Source organism: Microtus ochrogaster, chromosome 6 (assembly GCF_000317375.1).
Source record: "Microtus ochrogaster isolate Prairie Vole_2 chromosome 6, MicOch1.0, whole genome shotgun sequence".
NCBI classification, from domain to species: domain Eukaryota; kingdom Metazoa; phylum Chordata; class Mammalia; order Rodentia; family Cricetidae; genus Microtus; species Microtus ochrogaster.
In genome coordinates, this window is record NC_022013.1 from 55,883,810 (window position 1) to 55,894,903 (window position 11,094).

The following is an 11,094-nucleotide window of genomic DNA, read 5'->3' on the forward strand; positions in this document are numbered from 1 at the left end:
TTCTCAGCTAAGAAACCTATACCATAACATGTATACATACTAGGATCGTAGTGTGTGCTATAAATGTAACTATATGCATGCATGTATGGATCACACCTTTCTTTTCAGCTTTATTCTTAACAGTTTATAGGTTAAATACTACTTTTCATGTTTCCTTTTTTTTTTTTAAGTTCTCAGCCTATCCTTGGTAGTTAGCAATTTGCCATAATGTTAAGGTTCATTAGCTACTGTCTGTACTTAACTTTAGGCTTTCTTTATGTCTTCATGTGCTTAAAATATTTATTTAGTATCATTTCAGAGATAAATTCCCATTTTTTCATGGTAACTCATGCTACATTTTTTTGTTGGTACATATTTATTCAGTCATTCTAGTAACAATGATTATCAGGATTATTTCTAATACTTTGTAATTATAAATTGCTATAGCAGCCATCTTAGAGCACATTTCTTTTTGTAATTTAGATAGATACTTATATCATCTTCTGTCTTTGCATATCAAAGTGCTAGTCGTTAATACCACTATGACAGCCACTATATACATTATAGCTATGCTACTAATGCATTAATATTTCAGCTTATTAAGCATGTGTTAACTAAAATCTATCATCCACTGTTTAAGTATTGCAAACCTGTAGAAATTAAAGTAAATTTTTGAAAGGCTTAAAGTGCAGTGAAGTACAACTTGGCTCCGGCTTATTGTTGAGGCCACAACTTACTATATGATTGACAGCTACAGTTAGTTGCCATGTGCTGCATGGCTTCAGGAATTGACGTGACTGGGACAAGAAGGGAATGAAGAAAAGACAGGCACACAGGAACACTGGGACCACCTGTACTGTGCTCACTCTGGTGGAAATGCTCCAAGGGCAGCAGGAGCATCAGCAACCTGCAAATTTAGTGCCTTTATTTTATCCATCTGAATTGATGAGGTGGTAAATTTACTGTATACAGCTGCATAAGGAGGTGGGTTTATAGTAAGTGCCTGAACAAGGAAGTGAATCTAATTAATTGTAGAAGGTCTTTGTAGGGGAGCAGTCTCAGACTGCAGTCAATCCCAGAAGCGGAAGCTATGGTTGATAGTTTCTGTCTGCATTGTGAACATCCACACGTGGGCCAGAGGAAGACTGGCAGTTCTCATGGACCTAAGGTATTGGGGTCCTTGGCATGGCACACATTCACTCAGGACATTGACTCTGCTCCTTACACATGCACTAGGCCTTCCTAAACTCCCTACAAGAAGTCCCACTAATCATTCCCCAGTGATTTTCTCTTTAACTTAAGGGTGCTACTGTGCTTTTGTGCTGGTCTGTTTCCCTTTCAGCCTGCTGGGAAGCACCACAGAAAGATGGGAAATACTATCTAAAGCATGAAAGGAATAGACAGTCAATGACAATAATATTGGTTCTAAAACAGGAGAAACAAACAAATTTGACTGTAGAATTTGAGGAAACACAATAGAATGGTTTTCTCACCCTGTAAAAAATTTTTACAGATCATTTACTAGCATTAACAGCACCATTATTAGTATTTAACTGTAAGAGAATCCTAGAAAGGAAATGTATAAAGAGTTATGTAGTTGTAGGGTTTTTTTGGGGGGGCGGTCTCCTGTTTTTTTTTTTTTTTACTCTTTGGGGCTCTGCCATTCATCTCCCAAATAAAAACATGAATGCTTGGCCTTAGCTTTCTAACCAGCTTTTCTAGCCAGCTTTTCTAACTTAAACCATTTTTCTTCTATGTTTTGCCTCTGGCATTTTTACCTTACCTTTTATTTTTTTTATTCTATATGTCTTTCTTCCCTTCTTTCTCTGTGGATGATTTTGTGGCTGGGTGGCTGACCCTTAATGGCATTCTCTCCTCCTTTTCTCACTTCTAGCTCTTCTTCAAGTCTAGATTTCTTGTCCTATTTATCCTCTCTGTCTGGCAGCCTGCCTGCTTCTCTCTCCTGTGTAGCTATTGACCATTTAGCTATTTATTAAACCAATCAGGTGTTTTAGGCAGGCAACACAGCATAGCTTCACAGAGTTAAACAAATGCAACATATCTTTTTTTTATTTTTTATTTTATTTTTTTTGCAACATATCTTTGCATCATTAATGGAACAAATATTCCATAGCATAAACAAATGTAACATATCTTAAATATTCCACGACAGAACTATTTGACAAAGTTAAGTTCCAGATAAGATACAATGTTGTTTTACTGAAGTTTCCAGGGCCCCATGCCATGCCATGTATGGGGCTGTGTTCTATATAGGTGTGTTCTATATAGCTATGTTCTATATAGCTATGTTCTATATAGTTAGGGAGAGATATTGTGCATTCCTGTATTGTACTTTGAGCACAGATCTTTACATACCTGACAGCAGAGAATGTCCAGGACATAGCCATATTTTCAGATATCAAGCAGATCCACTATTAATTATGTGTGAGAAGCTTGGAATAATGTATGAAATTGGCCTTTAATAGAGGATAGGCTCTCATGAGACTCCTTTAACTTTCTCCCTTGCCAGAGTCTGATCTTTTCCAGAACAAAGGATAGCATAAAACTAAAAAACATATAAAATTCATTTAGTTAGCAATACTCATTACGTTTTACAGATTTGAACTTACCTAAAAACTAATCAAAGAAAGTCGGAAGTAGAAAACAGTTGGATTTTTCCATGCCAAGCCTGAAAGTGGCTATTCAGCTGATACTGTAGGTGAGATAAAAGTGTGAGCAATGTCAAAGCATAACAGTTCCATGGAAAAAGAACTTACTCAAAGACTTCAGTTCTTACTACATTCTGAAGACAGTTGGGTGTAACAGATTCGTAGGCCTTATCCAAAGTAATTGTAGGTGGAAACTTCAAAATAATCTAATTTGTTCTGGATGTCTTTTTGGTTAAACTCCTTTTGGTCTCCAAGAGGATTTAAGAAACATATAATTATGTTTGCATTTTTTCATCATATTATCTAGGAAAAATATTCTTTTAAAAATATTTTTTCTTTCTATGTTATGGACACATTTGTCTGTGTGAGGGTGTTGGATCCCCTGGAACTGGAATTAAGACAGTTGTGAGATGGCAAATGGGTGCTGGGAATTGAACCCCTGTCCTCTAGAAGAGTAGTCAATGCTCTTAACCATTGAGCCATCTTTCTAATCTGCCCAGAAAATATATTCTAAAAACTTCATGTTTTCAGTTTTTCTTATTTTCCCTTTCAATCCATCCCAAGTATATTTAAGTTGTTATTTTTTAAACTTTGTTATATTGTACAAAAATATTAATTGAAAAATGAAGTTTTATCACTAAAGACAATATAAACCTTCTATTTTGCTGATGTTACTAGTGTATAATTGGATGATGCATAATTTGACCAGGCAACCATCTATTAAGTATGTCTTATTTTAAACAAAATTTGTTTTTAGTTACTTGTTTTAGGCTTAGCCTTGAAAACATATATAGAAGGACAAAGCCTGTCTTTTTAAGTGAATCATATTTGTATGACTACAAACTTAGTTTTAAGCATATTAAAGATTTGATTATTTATAGGGTGATTGGCCATTAATTTGCATGTCTTGAATGTCTTTTAGTAGCTTATGAAAAGTTATTAGTTTTATAAGATTAGCAGTTTACAGTTTTAGTCATACATCTCTAATTTAATTTTTGTTTACCTAAGTGTACCTTTATGACCATAGGAATTTATCATCATACAAAAAAATCCATTCTAATCCAAAATGCTTGGCGATTTGCTGTTGCTTCCTTAGTTTAAAAAGAAGGTATAATAATGAGAAGGTTCACTAGGACTAAGAAGTTTATAGGTGCTATCTTTTACCCAAAACAGCCACAGATCTCCCTGACTTTTCTCCTAAGCAGGTTTTTTCCACTAGTGTTTTCTAGAGATAGAGGTGCCAGTGGTTTAACTTTACTGTCATGTTTCAATAAGATTAGATTTACTTTTTGCTATTATTACTTTTAAAGCAAGGAACTCTGCCTAATGTTTGGCTGTGGGTCTCTGTATTTGCCTCCATCAGTTCTGGTTGAAGCCTTTCTGCTGACAGTTGGGTCAGGCACCAGTCTGGTCATAGGAGATGACCGGTTTAGGCTACGTATCCACTGTTGCTAGGAGCATGCATGGGACTCAACTGGACACTCTGCATACATGCTACAGTTGTGTAGCTTGGTCTTCTAGTTGGACTCCTAACAGTGGCAACAGGGCCTGTGTTTTACTCTTTTACTGGCTTCTGGAACCTTATTGTTCACCTTGCCCAACCTTAATACATGGGGACATGCTTAGTTGTACTGCAACTTGATATGCCATGTCTTATTGATATTCATGGGATATCTGTCCTTCCTGGATGGAGATGGAAGAGGAGGGGATTGGGGAATGAGGGGGAGGATGAGATGGGGAGGCTGCAGCTGGGATGTGAAATAAATAGATGAATAAAAAAAGTAACACCTGAAACAGAGCAGGCTATTAACTTATTAAATAATGTGGCTGCTAAGGCATTGGCTCATAGAAATAATCTTTTACATCAGTAAAAGCCTACAGAAGTTATTTTTCCACTAAATGAAATACAGGTAAATGATTTGCTCTACACCATTGATGATTGGCAGGTCACACTAATAGGTTATTCAGGATCTATAAAGATCCTCCTTTTAAGATTTTAAGATGATTCTTAGCCACTGAATATTGTAACTGACTGTACAGTTTATTGGATCAACTTAGAAGAATCAGAGTCTTATAGTCATGGATAGCTTTGGAACCTCAGTTTGCATCTCTTTTCTGTGTGGGAATCTCTGCATTTTTGGAATTTCCAGCTTGATAATTCATTGTGGTCTCTGGGAGTTTATGCTAATTAGGTAGCTTAGACCTAGAGGTCTGCTCTGCCAGAATTAGCAAACACTGCGGAAGAGAGTTGCTTTGAATCCTTTATTAGGCTGGCCTCTGGGAGATGAAGAGAAAGTGCTGGAGGTAGGGTTCATTCATGTGGACAGTAATTTAATCAGCCTTGACTTTGTAAGACAATTCCAATAAAAGCCCCTGGACACTGGGTCGTGGGTGGCATCTTTGTTAACAGTGCCCTGTGTGTGTTGTTTTGTGTAAGTGTGCCATGGAGACGACACGTACTGGCTTCATTAGGAGAAGACATGGATGCTTTGAATTCATGACCATCCCAGACCTTGCCTTATGTGGCTCTTTCTTGGAGTGTGTGTGTGTGTGTGTTCATCTTTTGACCATAATTCTAATCATAAATATATCACTTTCCTGAATTCTTTGAGTTCTACCAAATTGTCAAATTCCAGTAAGACCTTTAGAAACCTTCACCTTGCAGTTAGTATCTCAAGTACAGTTTCTATGGAAGTCTGTGCCCCGTAACATTTTCCTAACTATGGATGGTGCCAAAAATCATTGTAGTAGGTATCAGGAAAAAGTAGACTCTGAGTATCAACCTTGATTCACCGAAACATGTGTTTTATGAAGAGAGGCTGAAAGGTGGTGGATGAGATAGGCCCCTTTGATTCTTGGATGACTTTCTGGTCACTGTGCTGTGAAATTATAGCATCATTGTTCTCTGTTACTAAAGGTAAAAGGATTGAGATCTTATTCCTGTAGAGATTGCTCATCCGGGTAGAACATGAAAGGCAGACTAGTAAGAAATAAAGTATACAGTCCTTGAGATATCATCTTCTGTAATGAAAGCCATGGAGAGCTCTGGGACTGATTGTGATGATGTTGGCCATTTAGGTCCATGACCACCACCCCCGCCCCAGTGGGAAAGATTACTCCTGAGCACTGGATAGTACTGTCACAGTGACAGTACTGGGAGATATGCAGTTGGTGGGAGGGTAAACTAAGAAACTCCTGGAGCCAGGTGTTTTGGAAAGGTGCTGTCTTAGTTTTCAGCTCTGTATCATGAGTGTCTGGAAATATCATTATTAAAATAGAAGTTTTAACTGTTTTGTGGTAGAAGAGATATTAAGGTTAATATAGGACCCAGATGGCAGAGCTTGCTACTGAGCAAGCATAGGTGTCTATATAGGATTCAGAAGCATAGCTGGTTATTCCTGAGGTAGCTCTGGACTGGAGAAAGCTGCTAGATAGTGACTGATGGGCTAGATAAAAGCTATTGGAGAGTTTGTTTACATGAAAAGGAGCTGTCCTTCTGCTCTGAGTGGAAAGACCCCCAATAAAGTGGTTGTATTTCATATGCATGTCATGCCAAACTGGGATATTTATCTATTGAATATGACTCTTAACAGGGTTTCACTCGGTAAGTGCTGATGAAGGGTCCACTTTGTATGGAATCACTTCTGCCATAAGTGTACATCGGTAAAATCAAGCAAAATACGTAGATCTTACCACATTCTGTCTCAGTTCTCCTTGAATCTTGAAGACGTCAAAATTTACTAAAAATATTAGTAAAAACACATAGGGGTGGGGAGAAGAAGTGTCAAGAGTCTAATGTTTGTAGGGACTGCTATTTGTTAATTAATGGTCTGAAAATATCGGACACTGATGGGTTTGAAACCAAGGTCTTGTGTAGTGTGTGTGTGTGTGTGTGTGTGTGTGTGTGTGTGTGTGTGTGTGTGTTATGCTTGTGTACGTGTTTTCTTGTTTTTCTTTCCTCCTCCCCCTTCACTTGCTCTTCACTGCATTTGGAGAGTGGGGGATAGGATTTTTTTCTGAACCTGGTGCCCAGCTGGGCTAGCTGGCCATTGAGCTCCAGGGATCCTCCTGTTTCCATCTCCAATGTGCTGGGATTGCAAGTGTGTACCACCATGCCTGGCTTTTTATGTGTTTGCTGGGAATCCAGTTGTTTACAAGTATTTTTTGGAATGAACTGTTTTTTTAGTCTCCCAAACAAAGGACTTTATGCTGCTCTGTTGGTTACACCAGTGGGCGGGTGGGTGTACAGCCAACATTCCTTGATGGTTCTGAAGCATTAAAGGATCTAAACAAATCCACTCTGCTTTTCTCTGCTTGGAATAGTAGAAAGCCTAGAAGATGCTGATTTTTTTGTTTACTTTGATAACTTTATATGTTTTTATTTTATGTGTATGGGTGTTTTGCCTGTATGTATGTCTGAATATCATGTGTGTGCCTGGTGTCCTTGGAGGTCAGAAGAGGATTTTGTGTTTCCTGTAACTAGAGTTAGAGATGGTTGTGAGGTGCTGGGAATTGAATCCAGGCCCTCTGGAAAACCAGCAAGTGTCCTGAAATGCTAAGCTATCTCTACAGCTCCTCTTGTCTGTGTTTTGAATTGATTTCATATCATTATTTCTCTGGGTCATATTTAAATTCCTTATGTTTATTTGATTCTCCTTCTTGGTCTTGGAAAATTTGTAATGAAAGTACTTTAAAGTCTTTCTGCCAGTTCCGTTATTTCATCATCATTGTTTTCTTTTTAGGGTTTGAATTTTCCTTGAATGGGTGCTAATTTTTCCTTTAGTAGCATTATGTTGGTTGTTTTACAAAGTGTAAATTATGATGTGGCTATCACTTGATATTGCAGATATATGTGTAAGGGTTAATAATGGCCAACCAATAAGGCATAGCCACCTTTTGTCCTTGTTTTCAGTTTCTACTTCAGTTCTGCTTGAATTTGAGTTCTAGGAATTTTAGCTGTTAGCACAGTGTGTTGTTGCTCACTGTCACATGCTGGGAGAAGGCTGACATTCTGGGTTTTTGAGTCTTTGCCTCCAGTGTTCTCAGACTCGACTGTCCTGTAACCTATTCTTAACCCCTCTACATATTTGCTTTTACATCCAGATTTTATTTTTTCTTCTGCTACTTCATTGACCTTTGAGTGTCAAGAGGAAGGTTAGGTAATTTTATTTGCTGTGATCTCTTAGTATTCTTAAAAAGCATCATAGCACTAATCTGAACACTGCTAATTCAAAGCTAGATATTTTAATTAAAGTACAAGATGCAATTTATAATTTTAATAGTCATAACTTCACTAAAAAAGAAGCATCCCGGACCAGTTAAATGGCCCGGGGCAGTAAAGATGTTTGCCACCAGCCTGACAAGCAGAATTCAGTTCTTCAGAACCCACATTCTGGAAGGAGAGAATGACTTCCACAAACTGTCTTCCAACCTCTATACTCCTGTACACACACACACACACACACACACACACACACACACACACACACACACACGCACACTCACAGAAAAAGATGAATAATTAGATCTTGGTAAAGATCAATTCACAAGAACACAGGACAGTGTAAATGTTAAACCAGAACTTTAAATACATAAAGCAAAACTAATAGTAGTAAACTCATTCTGGTACTGATTCCACTTCTGATTACAAACAAATGGAAGGAGACCAGATGAAATATTCACAAGAGGCCCAAACAGAGAGCAACAGTGAAGGAGCTGTACACAATTCTGAGCACTTTGCTTCTCCTATAAATGCCACCTTCCTCTGGTCTTGCTCTGGGACATCACATAACTATGTAAGAAGGGGTGACAACAAAGTGAGGTTCAAGGAAGAGTGATGCTCTTCCAGTTCTTTGAAGAAGAAAAGCAAAGAGCCAAAGCACATATCAATTTAAACAGCCAAAGGTACAGGTATTGCTCCCATCATCACTGGGCTCCCATAGACAAGGCTTGGATTGGTCAGCTCTAGCTTGACCTCCAGGTTATGGCTGGCCCTTCCCATGAGGCTTATGAGATAGGTGGAGAAGACCCACACTGGGGTCATTTCTATCCTTGAGTGACTGTCATGCCTGTTTAGAGCCAAGGAACAGTCTGCTTTAAAATAAGGGAGACAAATGCAAAATGGGGGTAGAAACGCCAGGCTTTCATTATGCTTTTATTTACCTTGTGGGTCTCAAAAGCAGTTTGAAAGCATGTGTTATATTGAGAATGTGCTAATTTGGCAATGAGTGAATGGAGCGTCCACCACTCTTACTTACTTATTTGTTGCTTACTGATGGGGAGATGTCGTCAGAACATCTTGTTAGGTGGTTTTTTTTTTTTTTGGTGAATATCATAGAGTGTATTTAAATAAACTAAGATGGCTACAGTTCATCAGGCAGTATAATCTTAGGAGACCTCTGTTGTATTAATATATGTAGTCTGCATTGGTAGCAATGGTTTGTGCAGCATATGCCTATTGAACAAAAGTTCTGCCAATACAATAAGGTACAAAGAACAATTGAAATTTTTATTTTCAAGTGACATCATAGTTTATAGAGCATATCTATCTCATGGAATCTTTGATTACTAATATTTGTAATTTTTCTAAGGACAAGGTGAATATAAACATTTTTATTTTTCCTTTTCCTTGCAATTCCCACATGTAGCATGAATAATAAAAACCCAGAGATTGAAATTGGGGTTCAACCCGAAAACCCAAATAGCAAGGCAGCGATGCCACTAGAAAAGTCTTACCTCTACTAAGGCTGGGCGACCACAAGCTAAGCAGACTAACCCTCTTTCTCCTCTTATTTTATATTCCCCGGGTGCTGGGATTAAGGACATATGACTCCCCAGTACTGGGATTAAAGGTGTAGATCACCACTACCACCTGGATTTATTTCTGCAATGATCTTGTGTAGCCCAGGGTGGTCTTGAACTCCCAGAGATCAGTCTGCCTTTGTCTCCCAAATCCTGGGATTAAAGGTGTGTCTCACCATTGACTGACCTCTAAGCTTTAGCTTTGCCTCTGGTCTTCAGGCAAGATTTTTTTTTTTTTGTTGGTTTTTCAAGACAGGGTTTCTCTGTGGCTTTGGAGCCTGTCCTGGAACTCGCTCTGTAGACCAGGCTGGTCTCAAACTCACAGAGATCCGCCTGCCTCTGCCTCCCGAGTGCTGGGATTAAAGGCGTGCGCCACCACCGCCCAGCTTTCAGGCAAGATTTATTTGTCAAAATGCAAATAATATACCACTGCACCCACACTTCTCAGGAGGACAACACCAGGTCAGCTCTATAAAGTGAGACCCTGTCTCTAAAACAAAAGAAAGCAAAGCAAAAAGTCTCTATAACTTGATAGCTAGTTAGGAACTAGAAGTAACAAAATCAGTATCTCAAAAGATATCTAAGTGTACATCTAATGGAATGTTCGCAGGGTATCTGAAGAGCAGGGTTGAACAAAGAAATGAATAGAGAGTTAAATAAGAAAGTGGAGTCATGTGGTGTTCGTGGGGCCTGAGATGTCATGTTGTGGTAACATTATTCTACACTTAAGTGATGTGGCATTTAGAGTAATACCAGCCAAAACCTTTGTGAATAGAGACAGAATCAGTACATACATTAGGGAAAACAAACTACATAGTTTGAAAAGGGTTAACGAAGTTTCAAGAATTACACTACCTTAATTTATAGCCCTGGCAGTCGGGGCAGTGTCAGCCAAGAGAGCGATCACATAGTTCATTAGGACACGATGACATACAGCATCAGAAAATACAAGGACACATACAAAGTCAGTCTGCTCTGACAGATGTGCATAATGAGTTCAGAGGAGAAAGACTTCAAACACTCATATATCACACACTCTTAGCACACAGATGTGCACATACCCAAAAAGTGGAGATAATAAACAAAAGCAGGAGCAGGTAAATGCTGAGTCCAAGTGCAGGGAGAGAGACTGCAGCAGCTATGACCCCTCTCCACACACATGGCCACTCTTTCTGTAGAAATGTAGTTCTTCTTACCCTGTGCAGATAATGGAGAGGAATGCACATCCTTATTTTTTTCATCTTTTTTTTTTGGCTTTTTTCCCATGGACTGTTACAGTAAAAAGGGTAATTCTGAGACAGAGTCATTATTCAACATCTTCCAGCTTTCATTAATTTGTTGATGACTCCTGTGCTGTAAATCTTCTTGCCTAACAGGCCTCTATATTCATTTGTCTGCTAGAGACATGTCTTCTCAAAGGTGGAATAGGCACATCAAAATTACTGAGTTCTAAAACTGTATATTAATTTTTTATTTTCCTTCTCTAGGTCCTTTTTTTTGGGGGGGGTCAGTCTTTTATTTTCTAGTTTCATCAAAATGGTTCTTCACCTTTGTCGTCGTCGTCGTCTTCTTCTTCTTCTTCTTCTTCTTCTTCTTCTTCTTCTTCTTCTTCTTCTTCTTCTTCTTCTTCTTCTTCTTCTTCCTC

The 11,094-nt window shown here is 38.4% G+C and overlaps 1 protein-coding gene across 5 annotated transcripts in view; it reads left to right on the forward strand.

Annotated features, from left to right (window-relative positions):
• Positions 1-11,094, forward strand: part of Ccser2 (coiled-coil serine rich protein 2) — a 114,599-nt gene that overhangs the window by 31,022 nt on the left and 72,483 nt on the right. The gene's annotated exons all lie outside the window — the stretch shown is intronic.